Below are 15,761 nucleotides of genomic sequence, written 5' to 3' on the forward strand. Positions count from 1 at the left end.
GGAGCCTAACTTTCAGATGGCTACAGTTAAATGAAATGGGTCCCTCTCTAAAATTTAATCTAAGCCAATGTTATACTTTGTTTGCTGTAATGCAAGGGTGCTACACTTCAAGGGTAGGTGGAGAGACACTTGCCTATAGACCCTGTTAATTAGGCAGCGTCTCCAAAAATACCTCATTTACATAAATATCTAACAGAAGAAAGCGAGAAGCTGCAGTAAAATGTGGATTATTATGCCTATTATTTCCCAAGAGGTTTGAAAATATCTTTCTGCTGTACATTTGGCTGGGAACTATGATCACTCAATACACATGAGTTCATAACATCTCCCTGAAGTTGCCTCTAAAGATCCCTTTTAAGGCAGTTTATTAATCACATTTAAAACTCCTTAACCATGTAAGAAAATTACATGGGGCTTAAATTTCAGTACAATTACCTTTCAGTGGTTGAATTTCCAGCTTTGAGATTTAAGGGGATTTTCTGGAGTTTAATGCTTTTTTGTACCTATGTGCCCTTAGCATTACTGTACTGTTATGCTATAGGAAATGAGGCACTTGTACTTAGAGAACACCAGCTTCTTGTTAAACTCAATCAGCAGACAAACAACTGTGCCTTTGTCACAGAAGCCCAAGTTCAAATGCATAAGGATCAGATAATGAAGAAAAAAATAATCTTGTATGACACAATATGCTTTCACTTTATTTAAGAAGTGAATGCACAAGTATCTAAATCAGATGCTCTGGAACCAAAGCAGTTTAAATGAGTGTATTTTATAACCTAAAATATGCTTAAGCAGTTGGATGTTATAACAGCATATACCACATCAAAATTAAGTTAAAATCAGATTCTTTCTGTAGTCCTAAATATAAAAGAGAAGAAAACAAAACTAAACACAAATAAATGGCCTCAAGCTCTAGAAATATTTTTAAAATTTAAGGGAAGAGGGGTTAAAATAATCAGAATTCATTTTTAGAAACAAATTACCATCTCAACATCCTTGTCTTTTATGTTCTGAATATGTAACAGGAAGTGGGAATTGTCAGAGGTATGTACAACTGTGCCTAAATTATAGCTATAAAGCCAGCTAGCCTAGCTGTTAGAGAACTTCTAGTTAGAACCTACTCAGATTACATGCAGATAATAAAAAGAATTAAGCTAGGAAGCTGAAGGGGTTTTTTGCCCAAGTTATTTAAACATGAATCCAATTACTGAAGTTTCATGGAGCAGCTGTCTCACTCCATTCAGTTTTCCCCTAAAACAAAGATTATATGGCTGTATTGCAGTGCTGAACAATCCTGAATTAATGTGGACAAAAGAAATCTCTTCTACAACATTCTGCTGTGGAAGGGGGTGTGGAAGAATCCCTTTTAGCATAATAAAAATGATGATGATATAATGAATAATTATTATGGGATTTTATAGCTGGAAGGCATGGTAGTTATTTCAAAGCCATTTGTAACCAACAGCCTTATAAAAAGCTAGAATGTATTACATATGTGCAGAAGGTGACTGCGAGCATGTATTCAACCCCAACATTTGAAATAACTAATGTACGCTTGTTACTACAGTAACTACCTCTTGATGACAAAAAGTGAGCTTAAAGTAACTAAATTAATTAATAATCAGCCCTTTCTGAAAGGAGAAATGACGACTTACAAATGAACTTCCATGAGAAGAGACCTCTCCTGTCCTTCTCTTACAGCTATATCATTCCCTTCCAGGAGTAAACTGTTTTTTTTGTTGAAATGCAGAACCTTTAAAAGGTGCTATTGCCAACACTTAAGATGTGGGAGAATGGGATCCTAAATACCCTGGGTCCTGGATTTCTGTGATAAATAAAAGAGCAAGCAGTGGCACTTCTTCCTTCTCAAAAAAAAAAAAAAAATCTGTAAAGGAAAAATAGATTAAGCAATGTCTAAGTTTGCAGTCAGTTTGTATAACAGCCTTGAAATGCACGGACTACTTTACAGACCATGAAGAACTTTTCAATTTTTTTGCTTCATTTCCCTTGCTTTATCGAAATAAAGAAATTCCAGTAAGTTTTGAGGAAACTGTTTTACTTCATTACCACAAGGCAAGACTGTGATATCACTCAAGAAGTGGCCCATATGCTTTTCTCTCTCATCAGGAGTTAAGAATAGATCCCCACTGCTGTTACGCCCATATAGCAAAAGAACGCTTAGTTTGGTAAGTGATCTCCCAGTCTTGATCTCTGCCTGTGAGCTTCATCCTCTTATTTCCCCCACGCTGTTTGGCTGACGAGGAGTGAGAGAGTGGCTGGGCAGGCAGCTGCCCCCCAGCCAAGGTCAGCCCACCATGCTCAGACACATGCAGCCATCCTGAGATGAAGCGTGAATATCCATGTGGGCTATGGAAGTGGGAGATGCATCTAAACATGGGGCAGTTGCTTTAAAAAGAATTATTAATGCTCTGAATATGACTTTGAGGTGGTCAGCTACGTGTAGTAAAACAGCTCCTTTCAAAGTCAGTCTACTTTTTTTTTTTAAAAAGCTAAACATTTCATGGAATTAATAATTCAATATGAAAGCGATTTTGAATTAAATTAATAAAAAGATTGATATTTATTCATTTTTCAAAAGAATCTTGGGAAAGACAATTTTTATATGATTTTTTTGTAAAATTTTTAATTTTGACACTTCAACAGAACATAGTAAGAACCTCATTAGTATGCAGTCACTCACACACATGTACATACACCATTCTGAAAAGCACAAATCATTTTAATTTAAAAACAGATTATTAGCTTCCTGTTTATGCCCCTTTTAATAGAGCCACGGCCTTTGTTTTCTACCAAAACATGCTTGTCTCATTAGGGTACACCTATGCAAATGTCCAGAATTCCTGTTTAGAGTTCCATCGATAGTTTCTGCCCCCACTCTTGAAGATGCGTTGGTGCCACTGGGCAGTTTTGATCTACAGAGGAGCAGACCCAGATAGGTGTGAATGAAGAAGCAGAATACCCTGAGGTGATGTGGATGTGCACGTTCCTCACCACCCTGTGCCCCAGGGATGCAAATGAAGGAGGGCAAATTGCTACAGTTTTTAACATGATGCCCTTGGAAATACTGATCAAGAATCCAGTGATCTGATTTTCAATATGAAAGGAACAGCTGGGCCAGGCAGCACACATGTACAGTCACTGGGTTTGGAAATACTCAAGTGTAAGCATGATTTTGGAGGAGGGAAATGGTGAGGGGAAGGAGATGCAGGCTATCAAACCACTCAAATAATGTGGCCCTAGGCTAGCTACCAATTAGTACCTAAGCTATTTATAACTTAGAAGTTATAAATAGATCTCTTTTGTTAAAATTCTTAATCATGAAACAACTTTTAAGAAATAGTTATTAACATTTCTGTATCAAAAATTATCACTGATGCAGGAACACTGCATTCTATGTTTGTGTGTTCCTAGATACATCTACTATTCTAGTCTTTATTCTGAAGGAGCATGAACTAAAGTATGCATTGAAATGATTGTTTTAAAATGCAAGTGACATACTAGAAAAGCTGCTGCTTGTTCAAAATTAGCTCTTCCTCAAGAGCAAGGATATTGCATTTCAGTTTCCAGGAATTTAAAGGGACAATGCAACCAACACCGATGCCTGTTCATTGTAGCAATATAAACTATATTCCTGTTATTTTGAATCCATTAATAAATTAATCTTTGTCAGAAGAGTGTCTATAAAGGAAGTTCTTAAAAGACCCCAAGGACATTATAGCACTGATGGTTTACCATTATGTGGTATAACAAAGTTTTACTTAACCAGTTCTAAAAGTAGACATATGGATTCCATTAAACCCCTCTCTTTTTTGTGGTGTAATTCTGAATGGCTGTATTATACTACTTATTTAAAATATGGATTGTAACTTCCACCACCAATTAATAAGAGTTCTACACAGTGCATGAAATTTATAACATGCACAAACTTTGTCATCAGCACCTAAAACTTAAACACTCTTGAGAACCGTATTTCAGTTAACTGTTACAAATAGAAGATTAATATGATGAGATCTAAATAACTTTGACGCTAATTAAGTCAGGGACACACAAACTAGTTGCTGGTAAAGTCAATGAAAAGGTGCTTTTCCTGTAAACCCCCTGATATTTTGAGTAATTTTTCTTTTTTTTTTTTTTTTAATGTATGCATTGTTATCCTCTGTCACACATGCATAATCATGCTCCACCACAATATTCCCAAGTAAGGAATTTCCATTTAGTTCTTAAACAAATATTTTAAAAAATAATCCCACATATGAAACTAATCAACTCAACTGATTTCCCTTCCACAATAAAAACTCCCTTCTTCACTATTCTTCCACTTGGTGCCACATTCTGCTCCCCTACATTAGCATTGTCTTTTACCATATTTGTTTCCTTGTTTATACTCTTTTAGGACTTCCTGATTAAAGTATTTAGGCCTTGATCTTACATGTCATTCCTGAACTTTGTGGAGATCATCACAAACCTACAAAAAACTTGCACTATACCTTACTTCAAGATAAGGACTACAACAGAAAAACCCAACAGGCAAGGAACAAAGTGCCAGCTCAAGATTCAAGGGACCATGTTCTTGAAGTGCATCCTACCCAAATAATGAACAGCATGGAAGATTAAGAAATATTTAGAAAAATATAGCTGCATTGCACTTGTACACACACACACACACATATATATATATATGGACTGTCAATCAAAATATATGTCAGTCAAAATCACAGCAGAGGGTAACTAAAAAAGATCAGCACAGGAAAACTTGTTTATCTTTATTCATCCCTTTATTGCTGGGAAATGCAGTTAAAATGCACCAGATTTAGTAAATTTCTCAAGTAGTTAGGAATATTTTCAAAGTCATATATGGAAGTAAAGGAAATAACTCCCCTCTGTTACTGAAAACTACAAATTTTCAAGCCCACATGACCACCAAATTCAACTTAACATAAATTGAATACCAAGAAGTGTTTTTGCTATGAGTTCTAAGAGATCTCACACAGGTGACCACCAAATTCAACTTAACGTAAATTGAATACCAAGAAGTGTGAGTTTTTGCTATGAGTTCTAAGAGATCTCACACAGATGCTGGCCATTAGAAGTAGATACATTGAAGAAAATGGGAGGGAAGAGAAGACCACAAATTCCTGGCACTGGAACAGGTTGCCCAGAGAAGTTACGGATGCCCCATCACTGGAAGTGTTCAAGGCCAAGGTGGATGGAGCTCTGAGCAACTTGGTCTACTGAAAGGTGTCCCTGCCCATGGCAGGGGGGTTGAACTAGATGATCTTTGAGGTCCCTTCCAACCCAAGCCATTCTATGACTCTGTGATCTCAGACTGACTGTTCTCCTCACATGCCAACCTACAGCCTGTGAAGTGTTACAAGGCCATAAAGATGTGCAAGTTTATGTATTGCACAGATCCACATCTCACTGAGCCCATCATCTGCTTGGTTCAGATCAGGAGGAGACCAAGAGGAGGTGATCATATCCTGGAGGATGTTGGCGGTTAATACACATCAGCACCTGTTAAACACTACAAACACAGCTAGGTGAATGTAAGGTTCCAAATTAAATACCTAATCAAGCAGATACTATCACCTTCAACTTTACAGTGACCCTTTTGCAGCTTTTCCGTTCCTGTTTTGGCCTCATTGGCTTATCCTGAATGTGGAAGAGAAAGATCTTCTCCACACAAACCCAAGAAAGTAGTTTCTTTTGAAAACCAGCTCTTCCACTTTCTCTCCTTTCTCCAGTTATGAAACATTGCGTACTTCATACAGCAATCATATAACCAAGAATTAACAATCAAATATAACACACAGCAAATATTCTCAGATGAGTCACTGTACTCTTTACATTCTTGATTTGTTGGTTTCTTTGCTGAGCAATCATCAGCTAATTACCGGGCTAACTATAGAACACCAAAATAGTTACATCTGCTCAGACACAGCCATGAAGGAAAGAAAAGATTTCTCATTTCATACTTGAGTTAAAATGAAAGGTACATAATGATAGTTTTCAAGAGATCCCATTACAACTTTGTTTCAGCTATTCCCAATTTTTGACATAACTTTGTCCTTTATGTTTTTGAGAGGACTGCACAGCTCTATTAACTAATGCCATAACCCTACCTTCAGGGTACTCTCCCTGGTCTTGTAATACATTTGAGCAGATTTGGTTTCCTCAGTTCAGTATCTGGAAAATTCCAATAGATCAGGTAACCTTACAAAAACAGAAACAACCCTTCTACAGAACATAGTGCACAACTTTTTTCATTGCTTTTACATCCCACACACATAAAGTGAGCAAGGAGTGACATCAAATGCTACCATAGACGTTTACTGGCCTTTTACCCAACATGAAAGTCTACCTGGTGGACAGGACAGAGTTGACCACCATACAGCACCTTGGTATTCATAGCAAAGATCTCGATACCCAGGAAAGTTTCTGGAATGTCCTCCACTGCATCAGCAAGCTGTTAAAATCATCACTGTATCAACACAGAAACGTATCGCTCCCCACTGACAGTTGTTCAGTTTGGCAGAGTACTTGCCAAAAAGGCGACTGGCTTTTGTTCAACAAAAACAATGCAACATGGACAACAGGCAGGCAAGTCATGCTGCAACAGCAGCTTTTAAAAGTAGCAGAAAAAAAAAAAAGAAAGCTAAACTTTTTCTGAGAGTTCTCATCTTTTTTTTAAGGAACTGTAAGAGGAATATCTACTACTGTTACAGCTACAGGTAGGGCTGCTGGTGGATATTCAGTTTCCAATTATTTGTTACAACACAGCTGAGAGCAATTAGACAGTTTACATATGACTGGTAGGAGCCCAGTGCACATTATGTGGACCATCAGGTCCTGCAGCCTAAACACAATTCTTGATTTAATGGATAAATGAATTTTGCTAAACCACTTCAAATACAGGAATGTTTTCTGAATCTGTGTGCAGGCTGTTAATACATTTCTATGAAGTCTCATTCCAAAGAGATCACAGCACACTTTGTCTAATCCAATAAAAACTGCACCCCAAAATCCCACACCAATGAATTTGATACTGTTTTCTGGGGCTGCTAGTAAGCTTCTAGACTGACAGCTTGTTTGGCAATTATTTTTCTTTTCACTAAATGATACTTTCTGTGATAGTTGTCTGCTTTTCACGAAAAAGAGGCTTTTTTCCTATTTCTCTGCCTAACCTCGACCACCAATAGAAAACACTTTCTTGTTTTTCTCCAACAAGTACACTAATTCCTTCACTCTTTTTCCACATTTCTGTGCTGTGGAATCATAGTATTCTTGGCCCTAAAGGAGAGGTCTGATGATTAAGAAAGGGACAAAGTAAGGCTACAGATTCACTGTATCTCTCTTACTGCTCAATTGCCAGTGCCATGGAACTTGTCTTATTCTTACAAAAGCCATTAATGAAGACCTGAAATTTCTGCTAGGCTGTCTTGTAAGAGAAAGGAGATAAAATAGCAGCACATTAATGCAATACCCTAATTTTGCGCCATTATTAAATCAGTAATTAATCAATAATTAATTAGGTGATCTCAATAGAATGTCTCCTCCATTTATTAAAGGAATGTTCTTTCTCTTACACAAATGTAATAAAAGTCTGCCTGGCTTGGAAGCCAACAGACAGAAATATCTCCACAACAAACTCCATGGAGTAGAAAGGGAAACTTTATAAAAAACCATGATGGCTTTCAGTATAAACAATACAAATCTCTACAGCACACAGTGTGTCTGATGTACTCCGGGTGAAAGAACCTATTTCATAACAACAGGTCCATTTATGGTCCATTATGTTTGAAACCATTTTGATCTTTCAAAACCTTTTGAAACATCACAAATCACCACTGTAAGCAGTTGTGTGAGCGGGCAGTCTGGTCCTGGGGCACCTAGAAGAGAGACACAAATGGGACCCAGCAAGGAGCTTAAGACTTCTGCTGTGTTGGAATGGAGGCAGTGGCTGAGCCAAGCCCTTTCTGCCTCCTGCTCCTCTGCCACAGGAAGGGCCTGTCCAAGTGCACAGTGGAGCAAGTGCTGAGGGACAGTTTGTCTCCTGGGGCAAGTCCAGCTTCATAGAATGGGATTTCTGGAGCTGTAAACATCTCCTGAAAGCAGCTGTGAGGTGGGAGTCCAGCCCCCACACTTCGTGCGCCATGTGGGAGCTTGAGTTAATTTAGTCTGGCAAAGAGGATCTAAAATGGGGTCTAAGCTGTCCTTGGCACCAAGTGAAAAGTTTGCTAAGGGTTGGTCCATGTTGGCCGTGGTTCCGAGCTCTCCATGGTGAGGCCATGCCAGATGAGATGGAAAAAGGAGGCTGGGGAGGTGCTGGACAATGGCTTACGCAGGGAAATCCAAGCAAGTGCAGAAGTGTATTGCTGAGTTTAGCAACAGAAATGGAAGAACCACTAATACCAATGACAACTTGTATATTTCTTGTAGCCATGGTAAGGAAGCAGTGATACTGGCTGCCCAGGGAAGCATTTGAGTCCCCATCCCTGCAGGCATTTAGAAAACATGCAGATGGGGCATTTAGGGGCATGTTTTAATGGTGGTCATGGCAGTGCTGGGTTAACAGCTTGACTCACTCATCTTGGAGATCTTCTCCAAGGTAAATGATTTTATGATTCAATTATATAATGAGGACACTTGATCAATATTCTGTCTTTCACAAATTTCAAGCAAAAGTCTAATACCTTGACAATCAAAGAGGAAAACAGTGCATGGAAAAATTAAAATTGTATTCAAAAGGCTTTCAAGCTTCCTTTCCATGTGCATGCTCCCCACAGATAAGATACACACATTCCAGTTTGGAGACCAGTGTTTGGAGGCTGTTTTTCCTCACTGAGCAACTAATTTATTGGCAAATGAGATCGTTATCATCACTTCCAAAATCTTAATAGCAGATGCTATGGTATCATTAGGAATTTGTTCTTTCTCACCTTTTGAGCGATCTGTGCAATTCTCAGATAAAATTTGGGAAGGAAAACCAGTCTCATATGAAAAGATCGTGGTAAAGTAGAACGGCTTGGATTTACTGCTTCATAAACTAGAATTACTTTTTATTATTCCCAATGCAAAAAAGCCACTCGCATAACTGAGGAGTCTTCTTCTTCTGTAAGATGTAGTAATGAATTCTTCACATATTCTTTAGTTTGCCCTGTTTCTTGATTCAATGAAGAATACTGAGCTGAAGGTAATAAAGGTACTGGCCCTGTCTATTTAAGCTGTGTCCAGCCAGATGCAACAGGCATCAACATATAATATCAAACAGTTGAAATTTCTTAAGGTCTTTTGCTCTTAACCCCAACATAAACCAATAGCAGATGAGCCTTGTCAACAATTTGCCAGTCGCTTAATACACTCCAACTATCATGTTCTAGACTGCACACTACATATCTGGTTGGCATTAAAGTGCATAATGAAGAACATATTTGCATCCTGTATTTTTCCAATCTTAATCACTATATTACAGGCTTAACAGGCTTACAGTTCATGTCAGGAGCCAAATTGTTCTAATAAAATATGAAGCATTTATCTACTGAGAGGCTGGAAAGAGCAAATTTTGTTTATTGCCAAGTCTGAAACAATGCTAACTAGAGTGTGTGTTACTTAATCTCATTCATGCCCATAAGATTTTACATGCTAAGACTAAGCTGAGTAAATAAAATTCAGAGACTTGAAGGAAATCCCATTCTCTTATTTTTATTGAACATTAGTAACAAGCTAGGCTCTGTACTGGAAATAGCCTGTTTTCCAGCTCACTTCAGCTACATCTAAGGCACCTAAGGCTTCATTATCATCTACATAGGATGTGAAAACTTCTGGGCAAATAAGCAAAGAAGAACAGTCCTACTAGAACCCAAGGAAAGTACTGGATAAGCAAAGCTTCTTCACAAACACATCCACCTGTTACAAAATTTCACCTGACACTGTAAACCAATGGTGATATTCTCATTCCACTCAGGTCAGCAGATGAGCCATTCATTTCACAGGGCCAGAATTCTCACTGTATCTTTGCCTTAAGGAACTTACAGAGCAGTTTAAGCAAATAGAAATACGATGCTCTGAAGTCCAAGCATGAGATTCTGACCACGGTGTTGCTGTCTAGGAAGAAAGCTTCCAAAGAACATGCCAGATAAAGGCATTAAAAGAAGAAAAAAAGTAATGTAAAGGAGCAGATCTTCCAAGCTAAAAACATGCAACCAAAAAAAAAGCATGTAGCATAATGCAAGCAAAACCAAAATACTAGACAACAGAATTGAATTTATTTCTCAGATGTGCAGAGTCTTCACCATTGTAGAGCTGCTGCAAGACTATGCAAGGAGCAAGTGTCCCATTTTCCAGAAAAAGAAAGGTGGATACAGGATGTTTTCTGAACAACTTCACCAAGGTCACATATGTTGAGAATCAGGAAATGAAAATATATCTTCTGTGCACCTGAGAGATATCATTGCAGTCATCCTGCTCTAAATACTTAGCAAAACTGAACACAATCATTACAAAACCATTACTCATGAAACTCTTTCAAAAACTCAAATTACTAGATTTTTGAAACTTTGTAGGAATTTTTGAAATTATCTTTCAAAACAAAAATTAACCAATGAAACCATTTTCAATAAGGACAGGTTTTTTGGATGTTGGGAGACAAGAAGGTGGTATTTCAAATAAATACGGAATTTTCAGCAATAAGCTCTGAGGAAATGCTGGATTTGCAGGCAAGACAAAAGAGCTTATAGACACTTGGACAAACAGTGAAGGAAGAATAAATGCCAGTTATGCTACCATAGCTGCACTTGACTGAGAAGAGGAGCAGCACAACAATTTAACTAGAAAGGGGAAGGCAGAAGAGCAGAACAGGTGTCTTTAAACAATGGGGAAACACAGGATTGAAAAATTAGAAATCTGAAAATATGAAAGTATCTGAGTTAGAGAAAGATATATTAAAAACACATCTCAAAACTGAATGTCTCCACACTACACAAACCTACACTTAGCTGCAGGACATCACTTTAATTCAATCCAACATCACTGGGCTTTACATCCTGCTTGTACTTGCCACATCCAAAACATCCACCAAATCTTCCGTCATCCTCCCTGTTGTCAACCCCAGGCATCAGAGTTTGAGACTTCAAAGATGATGGACCAGACTTAGAAATCTTGAACTAGAACAGATGGAGCATATTTGCTTTTCAGATACATATAGTTATCTCCACATCTTGCAGGAATATTATTAAAAATGAAATTAAATGTAGTAGCTTCTGTATTTCAGATCCACTTAAATCACAGCAGGCTGGGTGTCATCGTGAAAAATGACACTTAATAACTACAGGGCTTTTTAAAATTCCAATGAGAATTCCCTCATAAAGAAGATAAAAATGTATTAAATTTACCTGTGTACTCTGAGTGCTTACCATTCAGTACATTTCAAGCAGAAATTAGAAATAGTATTTGGCAAGGGCTTATTGATTTGTTTTCATAACCCTGTGGAAATGCAAGTACAGTCTTAGAAACAGGTCATGTGTTTCTAAAAAACTAAAAGCTATCTGGCTGACATTACACAGATTATGTTTGCAGTGTGAATAATGAGAGACCAGAGGATTAAAAAAAAGACAGTGGAAGCTCTGAGAAGGTAAAGAGGAAAATTCTATATCCTTTTTTTATATTCTTAATACAAAAATACACATTTCTTAATTTTGAGAATATCTTAAATTTTTAAAACTATGTTTCCACTTTCAGATAAGTTAAATTTAGTAAGGTGTTCAGCTTAGTAACTCTTAACTGTGGGCCTCTTTGAGACATCTGAATTTCACAGCCCAGTTCTGAGGTATCTGATAATGCAATTACCTCATTTTGGAAGGAAGTAAAACATAATTTGGGTTTTTTTAAGAATACATAAGTTCTTCATGCAACAATTAAGTCAGACTACTGCAAATACCTACCTGCAACTGAAGAGCTCCATTCTTTGTATCTGAAAGTTTAAATGTCAGGATAAAACCCCATTTAAATACTTTCAGACACTTACCTAGTAATGAAAAAAGGCAGTAGTAGCTTCTGCACCCTGCAGAGCACTGATGCAGAGTCACAGAGGTTTTGCTGTCTCATTTCTGATAGACATGACAGCACAAACGACTCTGCATCAGACAGAGCCAGCACTTTCTAAAGCTCCTAGATCAATGCCATGGATGCAATGTCCTACATGCTGCTGTGTGCTCAGTCAATAAACTTGGAGGCAGGAAACTTATTTATGTGCTTATTATCCTTCATAATAACCATATAAATGCCTAGAGATTAACACCTGTTAGCCATGCATATCACTGATACAATTTAAACTGCACTGTGATAAAACACGACCCCCTACACCAGAGGTACTGAGGCACAGAAGGGAAAGACAGACTTTCAGTGCCTGCTTAAGCTGCTCAACACTTATTTAAGAAAAACAGAGAGAGAAAAAAAACTTGTAGACACACATGCAAAAATCTGTTATGGGGTGGTGGGGCAGAAGAATCTGGTTTTAAACATACTGACCAGCTCTGTTGGTAAGAGAACCAGGCACCTTGGATTCAAATTTCATGCTCTCACCACTAAACCACAATCCCTGCAGAGCATTTAAGTAAAGCTGTAAAATGGAACATCAAACAGCAAATGCAAAGCTCTAGGATGTACTTGAATATTATCAAGAGCATTCAGCTAATCAGATTTCTTCTTAGCTAAACATACATAAACAAAAGAGAAATTACTACGCACAGTAGAATATCATGGGGATCTCTACATGATTACTACAAGGGGAGAGAGAGTGTGTTTCTGTTACAAACTAAGAATGAATGACAAAAACAAGATACAAATAAACTCAATAACAAGCAGTGATGAAATACAAGTCAACTATGTTTGTGGCTAAACAAAATGGTTTAATCTTAGTTACAATTTCATAATTTAGTGGTATGAGATGTAAATGCAAAAGAAGATTAACTCTAAATAGTTCTGACATTAGATCATTGCAATATAAGTCTCTTGAGAGACATGCTATTCCTCCACAGCACTGCATTTCATTGTGTGTTTTTTCTCATTACATATCCACCAAACTTAACTGTGGCTTGAGGTATTTTTAAGATCAAGTCCAGAATGGCACATGCTATGCTGAACCTCAAAAACATAGAATCAATTACCACTTTGTGTAGAAAAAGAAACTTTGCATCGAAAATTTTACATGGAAATTGTTATACTGAGCAAAAGCATTGCTCACTCCAGCAGCAATCAATGCTTTAGAGGAAGGTATCAGAAACCTCTTCGTGGCAAAGGCAAATTCATCTCCCCATTAAGAGTATTCCCAGTCTGTGACACTCAAGGCTGTATCTAGAAGCATGAGATGAAACTATAACCTTAATCAGAAAATTTGTATTTTTGTATTGCTATATAAAAGTATTACCTACTTTATCATTCAATAGTCAAACCTCAGATTTAGCAATATAGGGGCCTGCTGTGGTGAACACCTGTCTAGTTGCATGACACTGGCACGATCATTTTATTTTCTTCAACCCCTATGCCATGAGTAAAAAGAGAATATCACTTGTGACTTGTTTTTTCAGAGGTACTAAGCAGCCCCAAATGTCATTCTCTTTTACTTTATTTTGTAACCCCAGGACTCCACTTCTACCCCTGTAAGAGATACCCATCACTTCAGAGAGACGCATGGGAAAGCATCCTGAGCACTCTAAAACACTATCACGAAACAGAAGAACACATGATTTTCAAAGACACAATCACAGTAATCATGTTATTAAGAATAAGGTCACTGGGTTTGCTAACACCACATAATCAGAAATCATGGTGGATGAAGTACCATTGCTACTAACCACTCCACGGGGTCTTCTCCTGGAATTTGAAGTGTCAGTGCATGTATTTTTTTTGAAGCTGCCCACATCTATGGATATGAACTACACGTGTAGCTGCTTATCAGCTAGAGTGCATACACTGAGCTCCCAGCAAAGATAAAAGCAACAGAATGCAGATGAAAAAAAAAAGTTGACTTTAGTAATTAGAAAAAGGCAGCTGCAGCTAATAAGGAGAAGGAATGTTAAACTGAGACCTTTTTATTTTTTTTTTTTAAACTTACTACAGCTGAGACACAGAAGCCAAGTAAATCACTGGACTCTTTCACTCCATGACTTCTGGTAGAGAACTGTGCACAGAAAAACCACTGCAGCTGATCTGGTAGGAACACAAGCCCTAACTCTTAACTTAACGAAAAAAATCTTCGTTCAGGTCACATCTTGGCAAAGTCTAATCCTTCTCAGGTGACATTACATGTATTCGACCACATCCAGTTGATCTCTTCAAATATTTTCCTTCCTCTCCTCCTTAAGCCTTCCAGTGTGTTTAAGTAGCACAGACTAATGTTATTTTACCCAATGAGCCTCATGTTACATCAGGCTCAATATGTAGAAGTTTCACTTAGTGCCTGCTTGGAAAGCTATTAGAGAAAACAATATAAAACCAAGTCTCTGTTCAGACTCAGGTTTAACAGAGTTACATTTCACCCCTTTTCCAAAGCCAAAATAAACCCTACATATTGATGCCACCGCTAATTACAATAACTGAAATAAAAGTTGGAAGCAGCAAGACTTTTTCCAGGAGTCTGATGAAAGAGCTAAAAGTAATTAAGTTCTCAAATACAGCATTAGCAAATTGGCAACAATATCCCAGAGCAAGCACCACCTCAAGAATATCTGCTATGCCCGAGACAGATTGACATCACCCCCAGATTTACAACAAAATGAGTGACACCAGAGTTAGGTCTAGCATCATAATTATTATATTCAGAGTACACTCTTTGGTATCTGTAAATACTTGAGAGAAGAAAAATGGGTGAGCAAGGAACTCAGGTGATGCAAAATTAGCATGACATAGAATCTTCTTTTTATGACACTCTGTGCTACTGCTAAATACCAAGAAGCTTCTCTGGGCTGATATTAGTACTCCAACAATGTTAAGGGGATTGCAACTGTACATGATTCAGTCACTAAGGATTCCTAAAGGGAAATGGATTGCCTGTTCCCTCTCCACATCTGGCTATAACTAAAAAGAAAAAAGCAGGCACAAGCCAGGTACCCAATATATTTCCAAACCACCTCTCACAGAACAGCTGAGGTTGGAAGGAACGCCTGGAGGTGAAAGGAACCATTTGCTCCAATTACCCTGCTCAAGTAGGGACAGACAAATGCAGCTGCCCAGGACCACACGTGGATGACTTCTGAGTATCTCCAAGGGCAGAGACTCCACAACCTCCCTGGACAAGACATGCCAGTCCTCAGTCAGGACTGTGAAAAAGTCTTTCCTGATGTTCAGAGGGTACCTCCTCTATTTCACTTTGTGCTCATTGCTTCTTGTTCTGTCACTGAGCACCATTGGCAAGAGCCTGGCCCTGACCTATTTGCACCCTCCCTTCAGCTACATTGATGAGAACCCCTCTGAGCCTTCTCTGGCCTGAACAGTCCCAGCTCTCTCAAGCTTTCCTCACAGGAGAGATGCTCCAGTCCCTTAATCATCTTTGTGGTCCTTTGCTGAACTCTCTCTAGTTCTGAGGAGCCCAGAGAAGGACGCAGCATTCAGCTGTGCTTCACCAGTGCTGACTAAAGGAATTACCTGCTAGCAATCCAGACCACCATTATCCTTCCTTGCAGCAAGGGAACATTGCTGGCTCACATTCAGCACAGCATCAACCATGTCCCCCAGGGCCCTTTCTG

This window comes from Corvus brachyrhynchos, unplaced genomic scaffold, assembly GCF_000691975.1.
Source record: "Corvus brachyrhynchos isolate BGI_N302 unplaced genomic scaffold, ASM69197v1 scaffold710, whole genome shotgun sequence".
In the NCBI taxonomy this organism is placed as follows: domain Eukaryota; kingdom Metazoa; phylum Chordata; class Aves; order Passeriformes; family Corvidae; genus Corvus; species Corvus brachyrhynchos.